Source organism: Carlito syrichta, unplaced genomic scaffold (genome assembly GCF_000164805.1).
Source record: "Carlito syrichta isolate Samal-C Ts95f unplaced genomic scaffold, Tarsius_syrichta-2.0.1 Scaffold311943, whole genome shotgun sequence".
Lineage (NCBI taxonomy): Eukaryota > Metazoa > Chordata > Mammalia > Primates > Tarsiidae > Carlito > Carlito syrichta.
In genome coordinates this window covers 48,214-72,853 of record NW_007256039.1, presented here as the reverse complement: position 1 = coordinate 72,853, position 24,640 = coordinate 48,214, and the positions used below count along the sequence as shown (strand labels likewise).

Genomic DNA, 24,640 nt, shown 5'->3' with positions numbered 1-24,640 from the left:
GTCTGCTTTTTGACCTCCAGAACTGTAAGATAATATGTGTTGCTTTAAACCAGGTGGTCCCCAACCCCCAGGCCACAAACCAGTACTGGTGTACGGTCTATTAGGAAGCAGGCCGCACAGCAGGAGGTGAACAGCAGTCAAGCAAACAAAGCTTCATCTGTATTTACAGCTGCTTCCCATCGCTGGCTTACTGCCTGAGCTCCGTCTGCTGTCAGATCAGCAGTGGCATTAGATTCTCATAGGAGCATGAACCCTATTGTGGACTGCGCATGCGAGCAATCTAGGTTGTGTACTCCTTATGAGAAGCTAATGCCTGATAACCTGGGATGGAGCTGAGGCAGTGATGCTATATATATTTCATTATATATTACAATGTAATAATGATAGAAATAAACTGCATAATAAATGTAATGCACTTAAATCATCTTGAAATCATCCCCCAACCTCCGCTGTCTGTGGAAAAATTGTCCTCCACGAAGTCAGTCCTGATACCAAAAAGGTTGAAGGCCACTGCTTTAAATCATTACAGTTGTGATACTTTGTTAGAGCAGCATAGAAAATTAATACACTAATTAAGAAATAAACATATTATAGTGTTAACATTATAAATAGAGGAAAAGGAAAAAACTGGAAATAAATGTTGTTGGAATAACTGAAAACAATATGAAAAAATTAAAGTTAAATGTATAGCTTATATTTCAAAAATAAATAGTTATTGAGCCAGACACTCTACTAAGCAGAGAAGAAGAATGTAAAATAATAGCAAAATCTCTGGCTTTATGTATCCACAGCACACTGCAAATAGACTAATGAGTTGAATAAATCTTTTTCATACTTCAAAAGGAGAGAGAATTAGATACCTTTAAATGTTAAAACACAGAACAAATTACCCACTCACTCCTAAAAATTACAGGTTTCTACTATATCAAAATTTTAAAAAGCAATTAAAACATGATAAATATGACCCAGCAATCCCTCCTCCTTATATTGGTTCAAGGGGGATGAAATCACCATCTCATAAAGATATCTGCACTCCTATGTTCATTGCAGCATTATTAGAAATAACCAAGATAGGAAAATAACTGAAGGGTCTGTCAACAAAGGAATAAATAAAAGTAGTACATAAATACACAATGGAATATTATTCAGCCTTTAAAAAGGAGAAGTCCCTGACATTTTACCACAACAAGGATGGACCTAGAGGACATTAAACTAAGTGAAATAATCCAAACACAGAAAGAAAAATACTGCATGATCTCACTTATTTGTAGAATCTTTTTTTAAATGGGTAAGTGTATACAGATAGAGAATGAAACAGTGGGTACTAGGGGCAGGAGAGTAGTGGGTAGGAAGTGGGAGGAAGGGTATGGAAATAGGGAGACTAGGTCAAAGGATAGAAAGTACCAGATATGTAGGATAAACGAGTCTAGAGATCTAATGTACAACATGAGGACTCTAGTTAATAAAATTGTAAAGTATTACATTAGAGATTATGCTAAATAAGTCTTGTCACAAAAATAATATCTATGTGCGATGATGGATATGTTAAGCTGCTTCACTATAGTAACCATTTTACTATCTATATGTATCCCATAACATCATATCATAAGCTCTAAATATATAATAAATTTTATTTTTAACATACTTTTTAAAAAAGAAAACCATGATTTAAAAAAAATCTCTGATAAATCTTTTCCCCATGCTAAAATAGATTGACTTCCTACTAGAGTTGTGGGAGTCTTTAAAAATTCTGAGGGGGTGGGAAGGGTGTTTAAAAAAAATTCTGGACAAAAATCTTTTAGGAGATAAATATTTTGCAAATATTTCCTCTCAGTTGAGGCTTGTCTTTTCATTTTCTTAACAGAATCATTTGGGGGGGGGAAGTATTTCATTTTAATGAAGTCAAAATGATCATCTTCTTTTCTCTCATAGTTTCAGGTTTTTATGTCCACTCTAAGAAAGTTTTCTAGCTCAAGTTCACCAAAAAAAGGGGAGAAGACAGTAAAAAATTTGAACGCCTTACCAGATATATACAGATGGCAAATAAGCATGTGAAAATATGCTATACATCATTAGTTCACAGAGAAAACTACAATGAGAATATGCTATACATCATTAGTTCACAAGTTAAAACTACAGTGAGAAATCACCAACACATCTCACAAATTGCTAGAATTAAAAAAAAAAACAATAATACCAAGTACTGAGGTAGATGCAAAGCAGCAGAACTAGTGGTGGAAATGCAAAATGGTATAGTCAAGTTGGAAAACACTGGCAGTTTCTTAAAAGGCTAAAGAGAGGCTGAGGCGGAAGGATCGCCGGAACCCAGCAGGTCGAGGCTGCAGTGGCCGGGAGCGGCCACTGCACTCCAGTCTGGGTGACAGAGTGAGACTCCAACTCAAAAAAAAAAAAAAAGAAAGAAAGAAAAGGCTAAAGCGATGCCTACCATGACGAGCTCATTGCTAGGTAGTTACCTAAGAAAAAGGAAAACATACATCCACACAAAGACCTGTCCATGAATTTTATAGGAGCTTTACTCATAATGGCTTGAAACTGAAAACAACACAAATGTCCAGCCACTGGTGAAGCAATGAACTGTGATCCATCCATACAATAAAATAATCCTAGGCACTAAAAGGAACAAATTACTGATAAAACAACATGGATGAATACTGATGCTAAGTGAAATAAGGAAGACACAAGTAACATTCATTTATATGATATTCTCAAAAAGGCAAAACTATAGGGACAGAAATCACATCAACAGCTGGCAAGGATTAAACGGTGGAGGTGAGGGGAGGGCAGGGTTGACTACAAAAGGACACAGGAACTTTTTAGTGCAATGGAAATTTCTATATCATAATAGTAAAAATTCATCAAAGGTGAATTATACTATTAATTATACCTTGATATATGTGACTCATACAAAATAGGATCAGTACCGCTACCATACAAGAACAGATAATGAATAAAGGACATGAAGGACATGAAGAGACAACCACTCATGATACTGCTTCCCACCCTCACTGTTCATGCTACCCTCCCCAGCATACAGACCTCCTGTCATTCACTGAGTGCAGCCCCCTTCTCTCCACCGACACTGTCCTATTCATCACCTATCTGCATTACACCAAACTACACTTCGTAACACCCCCCCTACACTCACTTCCTGTTGTTCATTTTCTTTTCCAGGTGCCTCACACACACACACACACACACACACACACACATACACACACATAAGCATAAGCATGTTTTTGCTCCCCCCTGAAAGCCCTTTCTCCTTTCTCCACTCATCAAACCATTACTTAACCTTTGAAGCCCAACTTAAGGATGGCTTCATTCTGTGTGTACCCACAGTCCTTTGCTCCTATGTACGTTATCAAAGGATTTGCATCTTTCATCAGGTTTCATGGTCTTTAGGGAAAAGATGCTCAGTATTTCCAGAAAATAGTTTTGTTCTAGACACAGAGTAATACTCAGTGTTGATTCTACTGCTAAGTGAATTGATTAATTTTTAAAAACAGCAAACAGAGCACAATGTACCAGGCATCATGCTAAGCTCACTACACGTATTAACGGATTTCACCCTTAAAAAACTCACAATTGGGTTCTATCATTATCACCCCTTCACAGATAAAGAAATTGAGATACAGAGTGGTTATGTAACTTGTACAAGGTCACACAGTGAAGAAGAGGTAGAACAGGGACATGAATCCATGCAACTGAGCTCCTGAATCCATGCTCTTAATCACTATGATATATTACATTTCAATAACTCAGTAGGTGAAAAACATACATGTATATAGGTGCTTTCACAAAAAAGTCAAAGCAACAGGTCTAGAAAGGGAAAAACAGGAAAGAGATTTTCAATTTTCATGACATCTGTTAAAATAATGCTTTTTTTAATAATGAAGACTCAAGAAAGAGAATCTAACAAGAAGAAATAGGAATAAGAAAAGACATGAAATAGGGACAAACAGGGGAGGGGAGGGTTTTCAAGCTTTGCCCTCCTGTCGACGCCGTTGTTACTAGGGTGCTGCTCCACTTGGAGAATGTGTTTACCTCTTGCAACATAGCATACAACAGAAATGTCCTCAAATTTAGCCCCTTTCAAATTATTCACATAAAAGTGCTCATGTTTGAAATAGCCAAGTCAATCCTGTTTGACTTTTCTTTTCTTTTTTTTTGTAGTTGGAGTCTCACTCCATCATCCAGGCTGGAGTGCAGTAGCATGTTCAGAGCCACCCCAGTGTCAACCCACTGGCCTCAGGTAATCCTTCTGCCCCACAGGTGTGCACTACCATGCCTGACTGATTTTTTGATTTACTGTACAGATGGAGGTCTCCCCAAGTTTCCCAGGCTGTTCTCGAACCCATGGGCTCAAGCAATCCCCTCACCTTAGCTTCCCAACGTGCTGGGATTATAGGCTTGAGCCACTGCACCTGGCCCTGTTTGACATTTCAGGAGTAGGGTAGCCTAACTGAAAAGATGTTTAAAGCACTGCAAACCAACCTACCAATCCAAGACAAGCAGGCACCAGTGCTAAACCACATTTCTGTTCAGCTCTCCAAGGAAAATGTCCACTTGCCTGCAGGGCACACAGCTGGCACACGGGGAAGTTTTGTCATTTACAAATTTTCATTATTAAATTATATATTTTGATGTGAAGTGCATCTTTTAAAATGCTACAACCTGTGTATTAATTTGCAGTTTGTTTAGAATTTCTAGAGTTACAATTACAAAGTAAGCCTAATGAGTCAACACAAAGTTGAAATTCAAGTGTAATCTTTATTGGCAGAGAAAATCTGCACAAAATGTACAAGTTCATAACCATGCTTTCCTGTAATACAGTAAGAACCAGTTTTCCCAATAAATGTCATTCCTATTAATAATGAATACTGTACTAACTGAAAAATAGCAAACACTGTCTTAGAAGAACTCAGCAAATAAATATTTCACACATCTCTCCCTAAAAAACTCCTAACTGATAGACATAACATGAAGTGTATTTCCAACTGAGCCGTAAAGAGAAATTCCCAACTAGTTGATCTCACTGTGGTCAAGGGAACCATCCCACCAGATTCTCCATGATGCTGAAGAAGCTCTGGACTCAAACTAGATGTCTCTCCCCAAGAATTGGAGCATAAGCTCTATGAGAATAGGGATATTTCATGATTTTATATACTGCTGTATTCCCAGAACCTACAACAGTACCCAACACATAAAAGACACAAATTAGCCTAAGAGGAAAACAGTAACACTGAAAAGGTATAGTCACAGGATCATGAACTACCTACAGCTAGACAAAGAGTAAATAATGCAAACAAATAGCAGTCATAAAAAGTGGCATGAAAACTCTAAGGTAGGTAGCTAACCATAACTATTTTTCACAAGACAAAAGAAATTTTTCACTGTAAGGTAAAATGTTTCGAGATCCTGAAAAAATCTTTTCAAAAATCTGATTTTGTACCGGTCACCTAGAAGTACATCTATCCTAGATATAAAATACAAACAATTAATTTGATGCTAAGATAAAAATTTGGGTTAAAAAAGATCTTTTTACACAAGACATTTATGTTTTCAAATTTGGTCTTTCTCCTCTTCCACTGTGAAGAAATTAGACAGATTTATGTTCCATCATGGGAGAGGTTCAGAGATTATAGTCACTAAAGCCAGTGCTTCTGGACACAGAGAACAACAGGCTCTACTTCTGGTTTTGATATTCTGTTATTTTGTTTCCATGTACCATCACACAAATGACACTAATCACATGTAGGTAATTTCAGGAGACATTGGGACAGATGATAAATAAAAGGCCTGGGGTTAAATCACTGCTTATCATGTGCTCTTATCACACTGCTAGCTCTAATCACTAAAGTAAATTAAATGTCCCATTTCTACAAGTTGATATTGATGGAAATGAACACGGTGCAATGGTAGTTATCTCTCTATTTACCTATTAAGTATCTTAAATGCTTATACAAGAACACTTTCTTTTCTTTTTTTTTTTTTAGTTGAAGTCTCATTCTGTCACCCAGGCTAGAGTGCAGTGGCACATTCATGGCCCCTGCAGCCTTGACCTGCTGGGCTCAGGTGATCCTTCCACCTCGGCCTTCCAAGTAGCTAAAACTACAGGCATGTACCACCACGCCCGGCTAATTTTTTGATTTATTGTAGAGATGAGGTCTCGCCAAGTTGCCTAGTCTGATCTCAAACCCCTGGGCTCAGGCAATCCTCTCACCTCGGTCTCCCAAAGTGCCGGGATTATAGGTGTGAGCCACTGCGCCTGGCCCAAGAGCACTTTCAAACATGGGTGGGCACAGCATGTGTTTTAACTCTAATGTGCAGGAAGTGGCTTGCTCACCCACTGGTCCCCACCTCATGGCAGCTTTTAATTTCAACCACTTGCTCAAAAGAATTGACACCTTGTATTGTGGGGTGACATAGATAAATCCACACAATGTAATTATAGCTGTTCTTTCTTCTACTTCTACTAACATATTCCATCATAGAAATGTTTTGAAGAGATCACATTCTTTAGTCAGTCTGTAAATCAATCACACCATACAATTCCAAACTTCCTGCTAAAAATAGTTTCCCCAGTCAATGAATTTAAACACTGATCCTTTTTTATACTTCAGAATTGTTTTCTCTTGGTATAAAGTATAACTCATTTCTTCATTTCATTGTAAGTCATTATATTTCAGAAGGTTTTTAATTTTGTAGCAATTCTAACAATTCTACTCAGAATCAGGTCCCTCTAAACAAATTATAGAACATTTTGACTCCCTGATCTAAATTTTTCAAAATTTTCAGTTCAGTGGACATAGTTTTCATGTATGAAAAGTCAGTGATGATAAACTAAATGTCATACAACTGTCACAGGGAGAAAAATTGATAACTGACAAAGAATAATCTTATACTTTAATAACACTTAATGCTGGTAAATATATAATTAAATTAGAACTCTGAAATGTTAACAAAAATGGGATCTCACTTTCAAAAACTTTTCAAAATATACTAAATTTGAATTAAATATCCTAAAAATTAGAAAATGTTTATATCCACCGATTAAGGAATAGTTAAGTAAATTATGGTCTATCTCTCAATAGAACATTAATGTCAGATTTAAAATGGTTAAAAAGTTTGTGAAATAATATTTAAAAATAAGGATACAAAACAGTTTAACCATTACAATTAAGTAAAAGACACTAAGGTTAAGTCTAAAGGATTTATATAATAGAGCAAGATTATAATAATTGTGTTAGGGTGATAGGAGTATGAATTTTCTTCCTATTTACTTTTCAGAACATGCTCTTAAGTCATTTCTCCAACTATAAATGAACAAAACAAATCTAAGAAAGTTAATGATAATGGGACTACGCAACAAGACAAAATGGGTACTAGAATATACAGAAAAAAACGTTTATTTGCATGTGTCATAGCTTTGTATCAGCCCTGAAAATTGTCTTCCACATTGACAGCACAGGGGTCTTCCTTTATACTATATCTGGAAAATGTCCTCTATAACCTAACATATACTTTTCCCTGCAAACAATGGAGTTCAAAAAAATGTTACCATAATGTGTATGCAGAGAAGAAGCTTTCGTCATACTAAAGAAATTCTGCTATTCCAGTAACTTAATTCCTCCAAGCTTTTACCACATTCCATTTCTAAAACAGAGTTCTAACTAGTTTCCTATTTCCCTAACATAGCAGGATTATGTTTATGAAGAAAGTTAGTCTGACATAAAAAGATAAGTCAGGAGTCTCATATTCATTTCATTCCGTAAACCAAGAGAAATAAAAATGCAAACAGACAAATGGTAAAAACAAACTAAAGTTACCAAACATTCAGGTTCTGTTTGTTTAAAGTGAGAATGTTTGTTCAAAGATTAGTAAATTGGCTAGTGGGGTAAGAACTTCACAGTAGAAAACAAGTTCATTACACTGAGAACACAGTATTAGAACCTGTCAATAATATATCACATTTTTAAAAGTCCATAATAAAGCTCAATTCAGATGTCAATTATTCATGTGAACTTTTTCTATGAACACACAATATTTTTATTTAAAAGAATTAAGAAAGACTTTTGAGTCAGTCATGGTGACTCCCAACTGTAATCTCAGCACTTTGGGAAGTTGAGGCAAAAGGATTGCCTGAGTTCAGGAGTTCAAGACCAGCCTGGGCAACATGGCAAGATCTTGTCTCTACAATGAATTAAAAAATTAGCCAGGTGTGGTAGCACATGCCTGTAGTTCCAGCTACTTGGAAGCCTGAGGCAGAAGGGTTCCCTGAGCCCAGGAAGTTGAGGCTGCAGTAGGTGTGATACCATGCTACTATACTCTAGCCTGGGCAACAGAGTGAGACTTCAACTTAAAAAAAAATTTTTTTAAGTATTTTTTAAAAAAAGATTAGTGATGAGCTTACCACATAGAGCTTCAGTAGAACAGTGAGAAGGAAGAAGCACCACCATTTGATCAACCAATACTGACTGAATGCTAACTACATCAGGGTATTTTACAAATATTGATTGGCCACAAAGAATAAGAGAGAGCATAGACAGTAGTCTCCACAGAGCTGATTGTCCAACAGGAAAAAAGGCCAACAATAAAAATACAATGGGAAGATTCTTTCAGTCAGTCAGTCAACAAACATTTATTGAGTGTCTACTACCATGCGCTGAGGGAAAGGTTGGGGAAACATGATAAGAGTTTAAAAAGAAACATTGAAAAGCTGCCCTTGTCAGTCTAACAATTTAAATAAACAAGGAGCTTTATTCAACAAGTAATATAAGTAAAATAAGCTAGGCATGGCGGTTCCAGCTACTTAGGAGGCTGAGGCAGAAGCAATGCCTGAACCCAGGAGTTCAAAGCCGTGGTGAGTCATGATTGTGCCACTGCACTCTAGCCTGGGTGACAGAGTGAAGTCTCTGACTCAAAACAAAAAAAAAAAACCCAAAGAATTATATAAGTAAACCTAAAATCAACAACTCTATGCTAAGAGAGCAAATGACAGGGAATTGCAGAGTCAATAAAGAGAACCCAGAGAAAGGGTTATAGAAGACTCAAAAGAGTGGTCAAAGAAGGCTTTCCAGGATGTTATGCTAGAGCTGAAACTTGAGGGTTAGGCAAAAGAGAGATGAGGCATTCCAAAACAGGCATCTGTACAAGGGATGACAAGTACAAGTTGAGTAAGTTGGGAAAGTTATAATGATATGGAAAGAGATGGTAATGAACAGCCAGACAAAGACCAGGTTCTTAAAAGATGCAAATTCTATACTACGGCTTTTTATTGTGTTATTCTTCCTTAAATAAGAGAACCTAGAACATGTTTTTGTACTAGCTGAAAAAGTTACAAAGAAATGACAAAGTTAGGCCATAAGAGATAAGACAGACAAGTGGAACCTCATTAAACTGACAAGCTTCTACAAAACCAAAGAAACCATCAAGAGAGCAGGGAGACAGCCCACAGACTGGGAAAAAGTATTTGCCAACTCCAGGTCTGACAAAGGCTTAACATCTTGGATCTACAAGAAACTCAAATGTGCTGAAAAGAAAAAAACAGACAACCCCATTATAAAATGGGCAAAAGATATGAACAGACACGTCACAAAGGAAGACATCCGAGCAGCCAACAGACACATGAAGAAATGTTCCACCTCACTAATCATCAAGGAGATGCAAATCAAAACCACACTGAGATACCACCTAACTCCAGTCAGAATGGCATTATCAATAACTCAAAAAATAACAGTGGCTGGAGAGGGTGTGGCGAAAAGGGAACTCTTCTACACTGTTGGTGGGAGTGTAAACTAGTGCAATCTCTGTGGAAAGCAGTGTGGAGATTCCTAAAAGCTCTAAATATCAACCTCCCATATGACCCCACAATCCTCCTACTGGGACTATACCCTGCAGAACTCAAATCACTCTATCAAAAAGATACCTGCACACGTATATTTATTGCAGCATTGTTCACAATAGCAAGAACCTGGAAGCAAGCATGCTGCCCATCAAAAGAGGACTGGATTTAAAAAAATGTGGTACATATACACGATGGAATACTACACAGCCATAAAAAAGAACAAAATCATGAATTTCGCAGCAACCTGGATGGAACTAGAGTCTATAATACTGAGTGACCTCTCACAGAAACAAAGATCTGAGTATCACATGTTCTCACTCATATAGTGAACCTTGAACATCCAATGTAATACTATAAGAAAATGACTGACAGTAGTGGGAAACTATGGAGGGAGAGGGCAAGGGAGATGGACTTAATGGTAGTAAATATCTGTCTGGGGATGAGGAGACACCTCATATCAAGAAGGGTGCCTGAACGAAGCATATTTGTATACCTAACCCTTAACTGTACCTTACAATATCATAATAAAACATATTGATTATAAAAAAAAAAAAAAAAAGACAAAGTTTCAGGGAGAATAAGGAACGGATGTCTAAGACACCCTTAAGTATAACATAGCTCGTGAATAACCTAGAAATAGAAAATAAGCTATGGAGCTGTTACATGTGTTAGCAGAATGAGATTTTCTTTTTTCCTGTAAGGTACAAGCTTACCCCGATGACACTCAGGCCTTTAAGGTAGTCCTGACGAGGTTGGGCTTGCGGAACACATCCAGCCAGCACTACTTTCTTGTTGTCCTCTTGAGCTTTTCTGAAAGATTGAAGAGAAAGCAGTGTCAATTCATTTGCTCAAAAGGATACTCCTGGAAACTGCTATTAGTGCTTATAAGTTCTCCAAATAATAGGTCCATCTAGCGTGAAACAGGATTTTCTTACAACTGCTTAAAGAAAACAGAGTTAGAACTTTTGTACTATATGGCTATTTGTCATACTATTAAAGAACATAATAGCAGTCCAATCTGATAATGGCTTTCATTATCATCTCATTTCAAAACAAAAACATCATTTTGACATTATTTTCAAGGATATGAATCACTCTTGAAAACCACATTTTCCAGACAGACAAGCTAAACCTCCAAATGAGTTACTTATTTAAAATATTAAAGAAAACAAGCCTAAAACTTAGTATATTTTTACAAGTCTTTTGACAACATAAAAGTAAAATATATTTTTTAAAATTCAAACAGGAGAGAAGAGTAAATCAAAGGTATAATACCCTATATCCTAGGAATTTCCACATTTTCGCAGTCCTGCTCCCATGAGATGACCTACAGTTACTGACTACATATGCTTCCTTTCAGATGCCAGACCATACCTCAGATGCCAGACACTTGTGTCTTATACATGTATACATATTTGAATATTTAAGAAAGTATTTATGGATTATAGAAACCTAGATGTGAAATCTATGCTCAGTTGCGTAATTATTTCCCCAACATAAATTCTAAGAATTAGAAACGCTGGTACTAAGATTTTATTAAGCATTTCTTTACTTAGGAGGGAGCTGGCAATATATCTTTACGGATATTATTTATTCATTCAGACACGCATATTTATAGCAAACACTGAAGACAACAGTAAACAAAGCAGAAATTAAATCTTTTCCTAGAAACTATTCATATCCTTTGCCCATTTAAAAATTATATTTTCAAGTCTTCAATTCTTTCTCATGTATATGAGTTTTGAGGTGTTTAGATGTTTTGTTTACTTTCATTTCTCAGTCTTTGGGTACTGAGTTTTACCACCAAACTGAGTCCCTCGCCCACCCCACTTCCCCAGAATTTTAAGTTTCTGAAAACAACAGAGAAAGCAGAGGATATCCATAGTCCAGTTTCTAAACATGTGACTTTAAACTGCTATGAAGTGAAAAGTCTATGTACCTAGCATACTTTTCTGTTTTTGACTCTTTTTCAAGAGTACAAATCCAAAACTGGAAGCCAACAAAAAATTGGCATTACCAGGACTAGCTCTTTGTGATAAATAATCACATCAAAATGTTCTGGGATGCACATAAAGGATAACTAAATGAATGAATGCAAAGTACAAAATACTATTTTAACAACACCCATGTTTCATTTCAATAACTTCTTAGAACACTTTTATCATATTTCCACCCAGAATCTTGAGAAAACTTGTTAATGATCTTTGTTTTATTAATCTGACTTTGGTAGATTGCATAACACATCCAAGAGAATTATTGCCTGGCTCTGCCACCTGCTTTTACTATTTATCAGTATCCAGCACATTGTTGCACATAAATACTTTCTTTGTAGTAAATGTGAAATATCAAACAAACAAACAAACATCTTTCTATTTTCACTAGCAAACTATACAAAGAAGTTAACATCTGGTTTGTTCAGAATCTTTAGTTATAACACCCAGAATGACTGCCAAACATCCCAGAGAAACTTCAACATCACTAATAATTAAATCCAAATGAAAAAAGCCAGCCTTCTATAACATAATTTAATTACTTATTAAGAATATCTGAGAAATAATGTTGTGTTTAAGTGAACATAGTAATGAAGAAGACAAGTGCCCTGTGCTCAATAAGTTTATTGGTTTACATTTGATATAAAAGAACATAAGCAATACAGCATCAAGTAAGATGCCCTTAATGAGAGAGACAAGGTACAGCTAACATATCATGAAGGGAAAAAGAATGTGCAGAAAGGAAAACACAGGGGAAAGTTTCACAAAGAAATCTGGGAGGATTTTTACTGACAGATGGGAGTAGGAAAGGGTGGAAATGGAAGCAAAATTAAAGCTCTAGTAAGTTGTCACAACATAAACAAAAGTAAGGAGGGGGAAAGTATGTCATCATAAAAATAATGTCTTATATGGGAGAATGATGGGGCTTATATTGTGGAAGAAGCCTTAAGGAAGAGGATGGAAAATTTCTAGTTGAGTGGGCAGATAAAGGAAATCTGTTCTGGTAGCAGAGTGGACATAGAGGAACCAAACTTTGAGAAACGACACTGGTGACACTATGTAAAAATAAAAACAAGGGGAAAGAAGCCATGCAGTGGGGAAACTGACTTAATGCAGAAGGTAAAAATAATGGGAGAACCAGAATGTGTGAAAGATTTTAAAAAATAATAATACTTAAAGAAAAGGTGATTCGTTCTCTTGCTAGAATATACTTGGAAAATACCAAAAGAGGAGTCAAAAGTGATGTCAAGGTTTTAGTCTAAGGCAAGGGTCAGCAAATTTTCTATAGAGGGCCAGACAGTAAATATTTTAAACTCTGCTTGCCATAGGTGTCAAAGGCAACTACATAAATAACTCTACCACTTTAATGCAAAAGCAGGTTAAGACAGTACTTAAATGGGTATGTCACGTGTCAATAAAACTTTATTTCTAAAACACCACAGTTTGCTGATCCCCATCTGAAGAAAAAAGAAAAACAGTGGTACCATCGGCCATCAGAACTGACTGAGTACTGGGATAAAAGATAATAAATTCACACTAAATCTGAGGTTCTTGTAATGTCCATCAAACATCTGGAAATACAATTAGCTGACTTTGGATAAAGCTGAAGGGTAGGTTTTAGAAATAAATGTCTACCAGAGGCTAATTAGAACTGATAATCCTACAGTCTCAAATTAAAATGAGTTTTTTTCTCTCAGATTTTCTCATGTTATGCCTTGCATTTATATATCTAACTGTTAATTCACACAAAGGATGGTTCACTGTATAATAAAGGGAGCAAGATGGAAAAAAAAATGCCTTCCAGAGTGATAGGTGGGGAAATGCCTTCTCAGCACCTAAAGGTGTAGAGAAAATCCAAATGAATATAAAACTTTACAGTTCTTCAGAGACGTAGAAACATTTCCACAGGAGCAAAATAAAAGTGTACAAACAAAAATCATATTGTAACAGTAACAATCATGATTAGCACTCACATGGCCCTTCTAAAGTACCAACCACTATGCAGTTAGCTATGCAGGATATTTGAAAACAGTACAGTCTCTGGCAATAGAAAACGATCTACAAAAAAAAAAAGCCCTGGACTGGAGGGCTTTCCAGCAGAATTCTACAAAACATACAAGGAAGAGCTGATACCTAATCCTACTGAAAGTATTCAAGGTAATTGAGAAAGACAGAATTCTCCCCAAATCATTTCACAAAGATAACATCACACTGATATCAAAACTGGGTAAAGACCCAACAAAAAAAGAGAACTACAGATATCCCTTATGAATATAGATGCAAAAATCCTCAACAAGATTTTAGCAAATCATATTCAAAAACACATCTCAAAAATCATCCACCATGCACAAGTAGGCTTCATCCCCAGGATGCAGGGCTGGTTCAACAACTGCAAGACCATAAATGTAAGTAAATACATCAACAGATGTAAAAACAAGAACCACATGATTATATCATTAGATGCAGAAAGCTTTTGATAAAATTCAGCATCCCTTCTTAATAAAAACTCTCAAATACCTAAGGTATAGAAGGAACATACTTCAAAACAGTAAGTGCCATCTACAGTAAACCCACAAGCTTACATATTGCTAAATGGACAGAAACTGGAAACATTTCCCCTGAAAACTGGAACAAGACAAGGCTGCCGACCTTACCCTTCTTGTTCAACATTGTGTTCAAAGTCCAAGTAGGGCAAATAGACAAGAGAAAGAAATCAGGGGTATTCAAATAGGAAAAAGGGAAATCAAGTTAATCCTCTTGGCTGACAATATGGTCCTAGAACTTGAAAAACCAAAAGAATCTGTCAAAAACCTGCTTGCACTGATAAAGGACTTTGGCAAAGTCTCAGGGTACAAAATAAATGTGCAAAAGACAGTTGTACTTTTATACACCAACAACAAGAAAGCAGAGAACCAAATAAAAAGCACAATCCTATTCACAATAGCTACAAAAAAAAAGAAATACCTCAGCATCTTTCTAACCAGAGAAGTGAAAGACCTTTACAATGAGAACTACAAAACACTGCTCAAAGAAATCCAAGACACAAACAAATGGAAAAATATTCCATGCTCATGGACTGAAAGAATCAACATTGTTAAGATGTCCATCCTACCAAAGGCAATCTACAGATTCAACAAAATACCCATTAAATTACCAACTTCATTCTTCTCAGACCTGGAAATGACAATACATAAATTCACATGGAAACATAAATGACCACATATAGCCAAAACAAACCTAAACAAAAGAAACAATGCAGGAAGTATCACACTTCCAGACTTCAAACTTTACTATAAGGCTACAATAATCAAACAGCCTGGTATTGGTACAAGAACAGGCATATAGACCAATGGAACAGGATAGAGATTTTAGAAGCAAAGCCTCAATTTCTCAACCAACTCATATTTAACAACCACTGAGGAAAGGAGAACCTATTCAGTAAACGGTGCTGGGAAAACTGGCTGATCACATGCAGAAAACTGAAACAGGACCCCTACCTATCACCATACCCAAAAATTAACTCTAAATGGATCAAAGACCTAAACGTAAAACTTCAAACTATAAGAATCTCAGAAAATGTAGGAGACACCTTTATGGAAATTGGAACTGGCAACCAATTCCTGATCAAAATCCTAAATGCCCATACCACAAGAAATAAGATAGACAAGTGGGATCTCATCAAATTGATGAGTTTTTGCATGACAACAGAAACCATCAAGAGAGCATGGGAGATATCCCAGAGAATGGGAAAAAATATTTGCCAACTGTATATCTGACAAAAGCCTAACATCTAACATCTACAAGGAACTCAAACATACAAAAAGGAAAAAAAAACAGACAGCTCCATTAGAAAGTGGGCAAGACATAAAGAGACACTTCTCAAAAGAAGTGCAGCCAACAGACACATGAAAAAGTGTGTCTCACTCATCATCATCATCAGAGAAATGCAAATCACAACCACACTGAGATACCACTTAACCCCAGTAAGAATGGCCATCATTAATAAAACAAACAACAGATGCTGGCGAGGATGTGGAGAAAAAGGAATGCTTCTACACAGCTGGTGGGGAATGCAAACTAGTGTAACCTCTTTGGAAGACGGTGTGGCAATTTCTGAAAGAACTAGAAATTGACCTTCCATATGATCCAGCAATCCTCCTAGTGGGAACATACCCAAAGGAACTCAAATCATTCTACAAGAAAGATGCCAGCATATTCATGTTTGTTGCAGCTCTATTCATAATAGCAAAAACACGGAATCAACCATGCTGCTTATCAAAGCTGGAGTGGATTTTAAAAATGTGGTACATGTACACAATGGAATATTATGCAGCTATAAAGAAGCACAAACATATGGACTTTACAGTAACCTGGATGGATTTAAAGTCTATCATACTCAGTGATCTATCACAGAAAAAAAGAACAGAGCACCATATGTTCTCAATCATAAACTGACCTTGAACAATTATCATACTACTATAAGAAAGGGATTGGCAATAGTGGGAAACTGCTAGGGGAGGGAGGGGCACACCTCATCAACAGGGTACCTGCATAATGAACACTTTGTTGTTGTTGTTGCTGTTGATGTTCCTGCATAATGAACACTTTGTTGATGTTGTTGTTGTTTTTGAGGTGGAGTCTTACTCCTTTGCCCAGGCTTGAGTTCAGTGGCATGCATGCTCACGGCCACCCCAGCATCAACCTTCTGAGCTCCAGTGATCCTTCCGCCTCAGCCTTTCACATAGCTGGAACTACAGATGTGTGCTACCACGCCTGGCTATTTTTTATTTTATTGTAGAGATGAGGTCTCACCAGGTTGCCCGGGCTGGTCTCGAACCAGAGTCTCAAGCAATCCACTTGCCTCGACCTCCCAAAGTGCTAGGATTACAGGCTGAGCCACCGAGCCCAGCCCATAATGAACAATTGTATACCTAACCCAGAATTGTACCTTACATCTTTAAAATAAAATTTTAAAAAGCTTAAAAAAAAAAATTACGGTCAATATACCAGAGGAAGGGCAAAAACAACTAGAATTATATTTTGGAGGATGGGCTCCTTGTAGTATAGGCTTGCCTCTCTAGGTAAGTGTACCATCGGCATCAGTGTACCAGCTAGCATTGTTGTGAGGGGCTGAACTCGGCTTCAGTGAATTTTTATTTTTAATTTTTTTCGGAGATTTTTTCAATGTGTTTGCCCATTTCATGATGGGTGATTTACACAAACAATATGCAGCAGTGAAACTTGTTTTTCGGTTGGGGAAAAATACAGTGAAAATGGTTGCTATGCTATAGACGGCTTACAAAGACACTGTTCTGGGCAAAACAAAGTTTACAAAAGGTTTTCTCATTTTAAACAAGGTGAAAAGTCGACTGATGATCAACCTCATTCTGGGCATCCTTTAACCAGCCAAACTGAATAAAATGTGGTAAGAATTCGTCAAGCCATCTTGGAAGACTGCCATCAGACTACTGATCAACTTGCTGACTAAGGTATCATCATGTTCCTCCCAGCAAATTATATCTAAAAATTTGAGCATAAAACAAGTTTCAGCTACATCTGAAGTATTGAAGGTCATGTGTTTGTTCTTTGATCCAAAAATTCAGCATCAAGACAAGTTAATGGCAAGTCAGTCGATACCAAGTTCATCTTCCAATTCTTCCCCAAACTCTTGGAATTACTCTACACATAACTTATTTTTTCACACACAATCCATCAGCAAATCTCGTTGACTGCACCTTGGAAGTATGTCCAGGTTTCAATCTCTTTTTGCCACCTCCACTGCTATGACCCTGGTCTAAGCCACTAATACATCTCCCCTCCTGCCTTCCACCTTCATTCCCTTAGAGTTTAGTCACACCCCTCTCCTCAAAATCTTCTCACGGGGCCGGGCTCAGTGGTTCAGCCTGTAATTCCAGCACTCTGGGAGGCCGAGGCAAGTGGATTGTCTGAGATGATGTTGTATTGTTTGAGACCACCCTAAGTAACTTGGCAAGACCTCATCTTTACAATAAATCAAAAATTAGCCGGGCATGGTAGCGTGCGCCTGTAGTTCTGACTACGTGGAAAGGTGCAGCGGAAGGACACCAGAGCCCAGCAAGCAGATGCTGGGGTGGCCATGAGCATGCCACCGCACTCCAGCTTGGGAGGCGGAGTGAGACTGCAACTCAAAAAAAAAAAAAATCTTCTCATGGATCATAATCTCACAGAGATTACAAGTTCTTAAGAATGGCCAACAAGGCTCTAACTACCTGGGCATTCTTCCCTCTTCTCTCCTCTGCAACTACTCCTGCCACACATGCCTTCTAACTATTGCTGGAAAATGCCAAAGCATGTGCCCACCTTAATCCTTGGAACCTGTGGTCTACTCTGCTCATACATTTTTACCCAGATGTCCATGCGACTGACTTCCTTTCCCTCGCCTAGACATTGCTCACATGTCAGCTCCTCCTCAATTAAAACTATTATACTCTACAACATCATCACTGTTGCTTCCTTGCTTTACTTCTTCTTCATACTACCTCTCACCTGTTCCTCTACTATGCAATTTTCTTAACTTTTTAATAGTTTGTCTCCACCACATCCACCGGAGGGAAAAAAAAAGTGTGAATTTTATAACGATGAAGATTTTTGTGTTTTGATTCACAGAGATATCAGAACATGCCTGGTACACTGCAATAGCAAAAAGGAGGTGGCGGGCACTGAAAATCCAACTGTGGCGAACAACTCAAATGAATCAATGGCATAAGCATAAATGGACACTATAGTCATATGAGAAACAAGGTAGTGAAATGGTTTTGAGCCCAGACTTGAGTTGGATGGCATGGGTTCTAATACTGTCTCTGCTATGTACACCCTATGTAAAAGCATAGTGGAATTACTTAACCTCTCTCTGCTTCAGTTCTCAAACTGTAATACAAGTGCCTACTTCAAGAGATTGTTGTGAGGGTTAAATACTGTTAATATATGAAAAGCACTCTTTAAAGTACTGGCACATGTACTTTATAAGCATTCATTCAATTAAGACAACTATGGAGAGCTACAGATACTGACAAGGAAAGACATACAACAATACATAGCTACAAGAAAGCAAAAGTTAAAGAACATAAGCTATGACCTATTTTCATAATGAAGACACTTCCACTTATTGATCCAAATTTGCCTTCTTTTAAACTTTTTAAAACTAAAATCCCGGCTGGGTGCAGTGGCTCATGACTATAATCCTAGCACTTTGGGAGGCTGAGGTGAGAGGATTACCTGAGCCTATGGGTTCGAGACCAGTCTGGGCAACTTGGCGAGACCTCATCTCTACAATAAATCAAAAAATTAGCTGGGGCATTGTGACACACACCTGTAGTTCCAGTTACTTGGAAGGCTGAAGTGGAAGGATCACCTGAGCCCAGTAGGTTGAGGCTGCAGTGGCCATTAGCATACCACTGCACTGTAGCCTGGGCAACAGTGAAAATCTGACTCAAAAAACTCACAAAAAAACTAAAATCCCCTACACTGGGCTACATCCCAAATAATTTTTGGTCAAAAAAAAAAAAAAAGGAATCATTCTAAGGGAAATGTTTCTAAAATATATGGCACGCTTGCTTATTACACAGAATAGAATGAATCTATAATTGAATTTATAATTGACCACTTTAGATAGTCATGGTGGATATAGAATTTAAAGTCTGTGGGAGATATGCAAAACTTTCTAGCCCTGGCATTATGTTTTATAAAAGAGGAAACTGAGGATCAGAAAGATTAAATAGCTTGCCCAAGGTCCAAAGAAAAGACAGAATCAGTACTGGAAGTCATCCATTACTGCCCTTTGCTTCAATATATAATGCCCTAAGCTAGGGGTTACCAAGATCCATAAAGCTGTGTGGCCTCATAATAAATAATCTCAGTAGGCCTTATATATTGATTCTTGTCTTTCTTTTCTAAGTGTCAGCTATTCTTTCTCAACATGTCAACTTCTAACTTGTCTACTCAATCTACCACCACCATTTCTAACTTCTGTGTAGCGAATCTATGAAAATTTCTGGAGTAAATAATGAAAATCAACAACTTCATTTTACGTATGATTTTTGCAAAATCATTAATGAAATATTTATATTATGCCTATTATGTATATAATATAGGCTTAGATGCCTGTCAGATACCAGGAGGAATTTGTACCTGAAAGAACACATATAAAATTGAAAAGACATCCAAATTAAAGATGTGAATTCCACAGAAATGTCAATGAATATTTTAAGAATAAGATTAGTATGTTATTTGGACATTAATAAGTCCAGGAGGAAGCGGCAAGATGGCGACAGGGCAACCCGGTCTCTGAAGCCCTCTGCAAAGGAGATCTGCAGTGGGTCTCTGACTCTCGCCCCAGGGGTCTGGGGATCCCAACATCACAACCGGCTCTTCATACAGAGCTTGGCCGTTGCCACCGCTGGGACATCGCAATGGACTGGACAGTTACTGTGGCGCAAACAGTGCCGCTGCCACCGCTGCCCCTCCCCCCGCCACCGCTGCTGTCGCCACCACTGCCTCTGTGACAGGTAGCATATCACACCACCCAGGTCCGAGGGGATGCACATCAAACCCCTTCAGGGAAGATCTGCTGGGATCCCTGCCACCTCTCCTGAGTCTGAGACTGTCCGGCCCACCGGTGTAAGGCTCCTATTGCCTGCTCAGAGGCAGGTAGCCATCTTGTTCCTGTCTGGCCCCACCCCCTCTGGGGCGAGCAGCTGAGATAGAACCACCTGCTGGCGATTCAATGTAACAACACTGAAACGGGAGAAACAAGCTTGATAAAGTCATAGGCCAGCGTGCTGAACGAGGGTAATCTGAACTGTCCTTCACAGCAGACCAGGGGCAACCGACCCTAACTGCAAACTAATTTACCAGCTTGAAAAGAAAACTAGAAATCAGACCTGAAAGGACATTGGACTTAAACGAAATGTCTCAGAGTGTGCTTCATTGATTCTATTAGTTTAATGACTTAATTCTATTCCTACTGTATTGTACCCTTTTTTCTCTTTTCCTTTTCCTTTTTTTCTCTTTTCTTCTGTCTGTAAACCATGTCTTTGTATAGAGGAACAGCACACTAATAAGGTGGTTGGATAGCTGGTATGTTAGCATCACTATATGTTTTATTTTTGTTTGTATGAGAGTTGGTTCGTCTGTAGCTGTGGTCTATTGTTTTTATCTGTTTCAGTATAGGCCTCTCTCTCTATTTGTTGGCACACTCGTTTGTTTCCCCCCTTACTCCTCTATCTCTCCACTCCTCTCTTCAACCCACTATCTGCTCCATTCTCTCCCTTCTCCTAACCACATTTTATTTCAGGGAGTAAACATATAGTCCCACTGCACAGACAGATTCCAGGGCAATGGGATGTGGGTTCCACATTATCCACACACCTCTCAGCGAATACCAGGACATGCAGACAGATTTTGAATCACAGCTCTCCCCTTAAGTAAATCTCAAAACTGCAAAACTGACCACCTCCAACCTACAGTGCAACTTCAGAATTGAACAAAGTAAGAGGACATACATAAAGAATAGGAGATTGAACAAACAGAAGTAAAACCAATCCCTTTACCCCTGAATAAAAGAATTAAAGAAGACGGTGACATGGAAGGAAGGAAAAAGTAGGGAGGGGGGAAAAATCGCACAAATGAAGAAAAACCAAAAGAAGAATATAGGCCTTACACAGACCCCTGGGAAATCAGACACTGAGAGAACAGATTCTGGAACACAGACAATGAAGAGTCCCAGAATGACTGGTTACATGCAACAAACCCAGAGATCAAGACATTAATGGAGAGAATTTAAAAAATTGAGGAGAGACAAGAGGAAAATAGGAAGGAGCTGATGTCAGAAATGACAGCAGTAAAGAATACTGTGATGGAAATGAACAACAGACTAATAAGCATGGAAAGCAGAATTAGCCAAGTAGAAGAGAGAATCTCAGAGCTCGAAGACCAAAACACAGAACTAACCCAAACTGTCAAAAGCATAGAAAAGAAGCTCAAAAACACAGAACAAAACGTGCAAGAGATGAATGATCACTTCAAGAGACCAAACCTAAGAGTAACTGGGCTTCCTGAGGCAGAAAGAGAAACAAAAGGCACATTGGAACAAACATTTCATGAAATCATTCAAGAAAACTTCCCTCATCTCACTAAGGATGAAAAAATTCAAACACGAGATTCAGAGAACCCCTGCAAGACAACAAATAATTCGCCTAAACAAAGCAGCTAAGAAAGGAAAAATCCTAAAGGCAGCAAGACAAAAAGGCCAGACTACCTACCAGGGAAAACCAATTAGAATAGCAGCAGATTTATCCGCAATAACCCTTCAGGCCAGGAGAGCCTGGAGCCCTATCTTCAAAGTTCTAAAAGAGAAACAATTTCAACCAAGAACAACCTACCCAGCCAAACTAAGCTTCATTAGTGAGGGAGAATTGAAATATTTTCCAGACATCGAAGCCCTAAGATCCTACGCTGCCACCAGACCACCTCTACAAGAAACACTTAGAAAGTACTGAACACAGAAGAAAAAGAAAAAAGAAAAACAGCATTCTTCACAAGAGTACAGGCAAAATATTAAAAACAAACATGATCCAACTCCAAAACCCAAAGAAAGACAACAAACAAACAGGAAGAACTCTGTAAGAACCTTATGACAGGGATCAACTCTTGCATTTTAATTATTAGCCTAAATGTGAATGGACTAAATGCACCACTGAAAAGATACAGAATGGTAAAATGGATAAAATATCATCAGGCAACAATCTATTGCCTTCAAGAGACTCACCTCACTAGAAAGGACACCCACAGACTCAAAGCAAGAGGATGGGAAACAAACTGTCAGGCGAATGGAATACAAAAGAAAGGAGGAGTAACGATCTTAATTTCAGACAAAATTCCGTTCAAGCAATTAAAAATCAAAAAAGATACAGAAGGCCACTATAATGATAAAAGGCTTAATCCATCAACAAGAAATATCTATCCTAAACATATATGCACCCAACATAGGTACGTCAACTTTCATAAAGCAAACTTCTTGGAAAACTAAAGAAAGATATTGACTCTAACACTATCATAACTGGGGACTTTAATACCCCACTCACAACCCTAGACAGATCATCAGGACAAAAAATCAGCAAGAAGATCCGGAATCTCAATGTGACTTTGGACCAAATGGACTTAATTGATACCTACAGAACACTCCATCCAAAGACCACAGAATACACATTCTACTCATCACCACATGGAACATATTCTAAGATCGACCCACATACTAGGCCATAAATCAAGCATAAGCAAATTTAAAAGGACTGAAATTCAACCAAACACCTTCTCGGACCACAGTGGAATAAAAATAAACATTGACAGCAACAAAGTCCCCCCCAAAACCCACAAGGACATGGACACTAAACAGCACAATGTTAAACAACTCCTGGGTCAACAACGAAATCAAAACAGGGATCAAAAGATACCTGGAAACAAATGAAAATGAAGAAACATCTTACCAAAATCTCTGGGATGCCCTGAAAGCTGTAGTAAGAGGGGAATTTTATATCCCAACAAACACACATGAAGAAAATGGAAGGAACAGAAATTCACAACCTAACAAGCCACCTAAAGAAGCTGGAAAAGCAAGACCACAAAAACCCTAATTTCAGCAGAAGAATCCAGATCACCAAAATAAAAGCCCAAATCCAGGACATAGAAGACAAAAATATAATACAAAAAATAAGTGAAACAAAAAGTTGGTTCTTTGAAAGGATAAACAAGATTGATGGTCCCCTAGCTAGGCTGACCAAGAAAAAACGAGAAAAAACCCAAATAATCACAATCAGAAACACAAAAGATGAAGTCACATCTGACCCTGAAGAAATACAAAAGATCATTAGAGACTACTACATACACTTATATAGAAACAAACTTGAAAACCTTAAGGAAATGGAGGACTTTCTGACATCACACAACCTACCTAAGTTGGAACAAGAAGAAATTGAGACCCTAAATAGACCAATAACAATCAAGGAAATCGACTACGTAATAAGAAAACTTCCTACAAAAAAAAGCCCTGGTCCAGATGGCTTTCCAGCAGAATTCTACAAGACATTCAAGGAGGAGCTGATACCAATATTACTGAAGGTATTCCAGGCGATTGAAAAAGATGGAACTCTCCCCAAATCATTTTACGAAGCCAACATCACATTGATACCCAAGCCAGGTAAAGATCCAACAAAGAAAGAGAACTACAGGCCAATATCTTTGATGAACATAGATGCTAAAGTTCTCAACAAGATCCTAGCAAACTGGATTCAGCAATACATCTCAAAAATCATCCACTATCACCAAGTAGGCTTCATTCCTGGGATGGAAGCCTGGTTCAACATTCTTAAAACAATAAATGTAATTAAATACATCAACAGATGTCAAAACAAAAACCACATGATCATATCATTAGATGCAGAAAAAGCTTTTGATAAAATCCAGCACCCCTTCTTGATAAAAACTCTTGAACATCTAGGCATATGGGGAACATACCTCAAAATTGTAAAAGCCATCTACGAGAAACCCACAGCCAGCATACTCCTAAATGGACAAAGATTGGAACCATTTCCCCTGAAAACTGGAACAAGACAAGGATGCCCACTCTCTCCCCTCCTGTTTAACATAGTATTGGAAGTCCTGGCTAGAGCAATCAGAGAAGAGGAGGCAATCAGAGGTATTCAAATAGGAAAAGAGGAAGTCAAGTTATCTCTCTTTGCAGATGATA

At 37.8% G+C, this 24,640-nt stretch overlaps 1 long non-coding RNA gene across 1 annotated transcript in view; it reads right to left on the bottom strand.

Moving 5' to 3' along the window:
* Positions 1 to 10,678, bottom strand: part of LOC110596651 — a 109,355-nt gene extending 98,677 nt beyond the window's left edge. The window contains exon 1 of the long non-coding RNA XR_002482610.1: positions 10,582 to 10,678. This is a non-coding gene — a long non-coding RNA (uncharacterized LOC110596651). The remainder of the gene's footprint in view (positions 1 to 10,581) is intronic.
* Between the last annotated feature and the right edge of the window lie 13,962 nt (positions 10,679 to 24,640).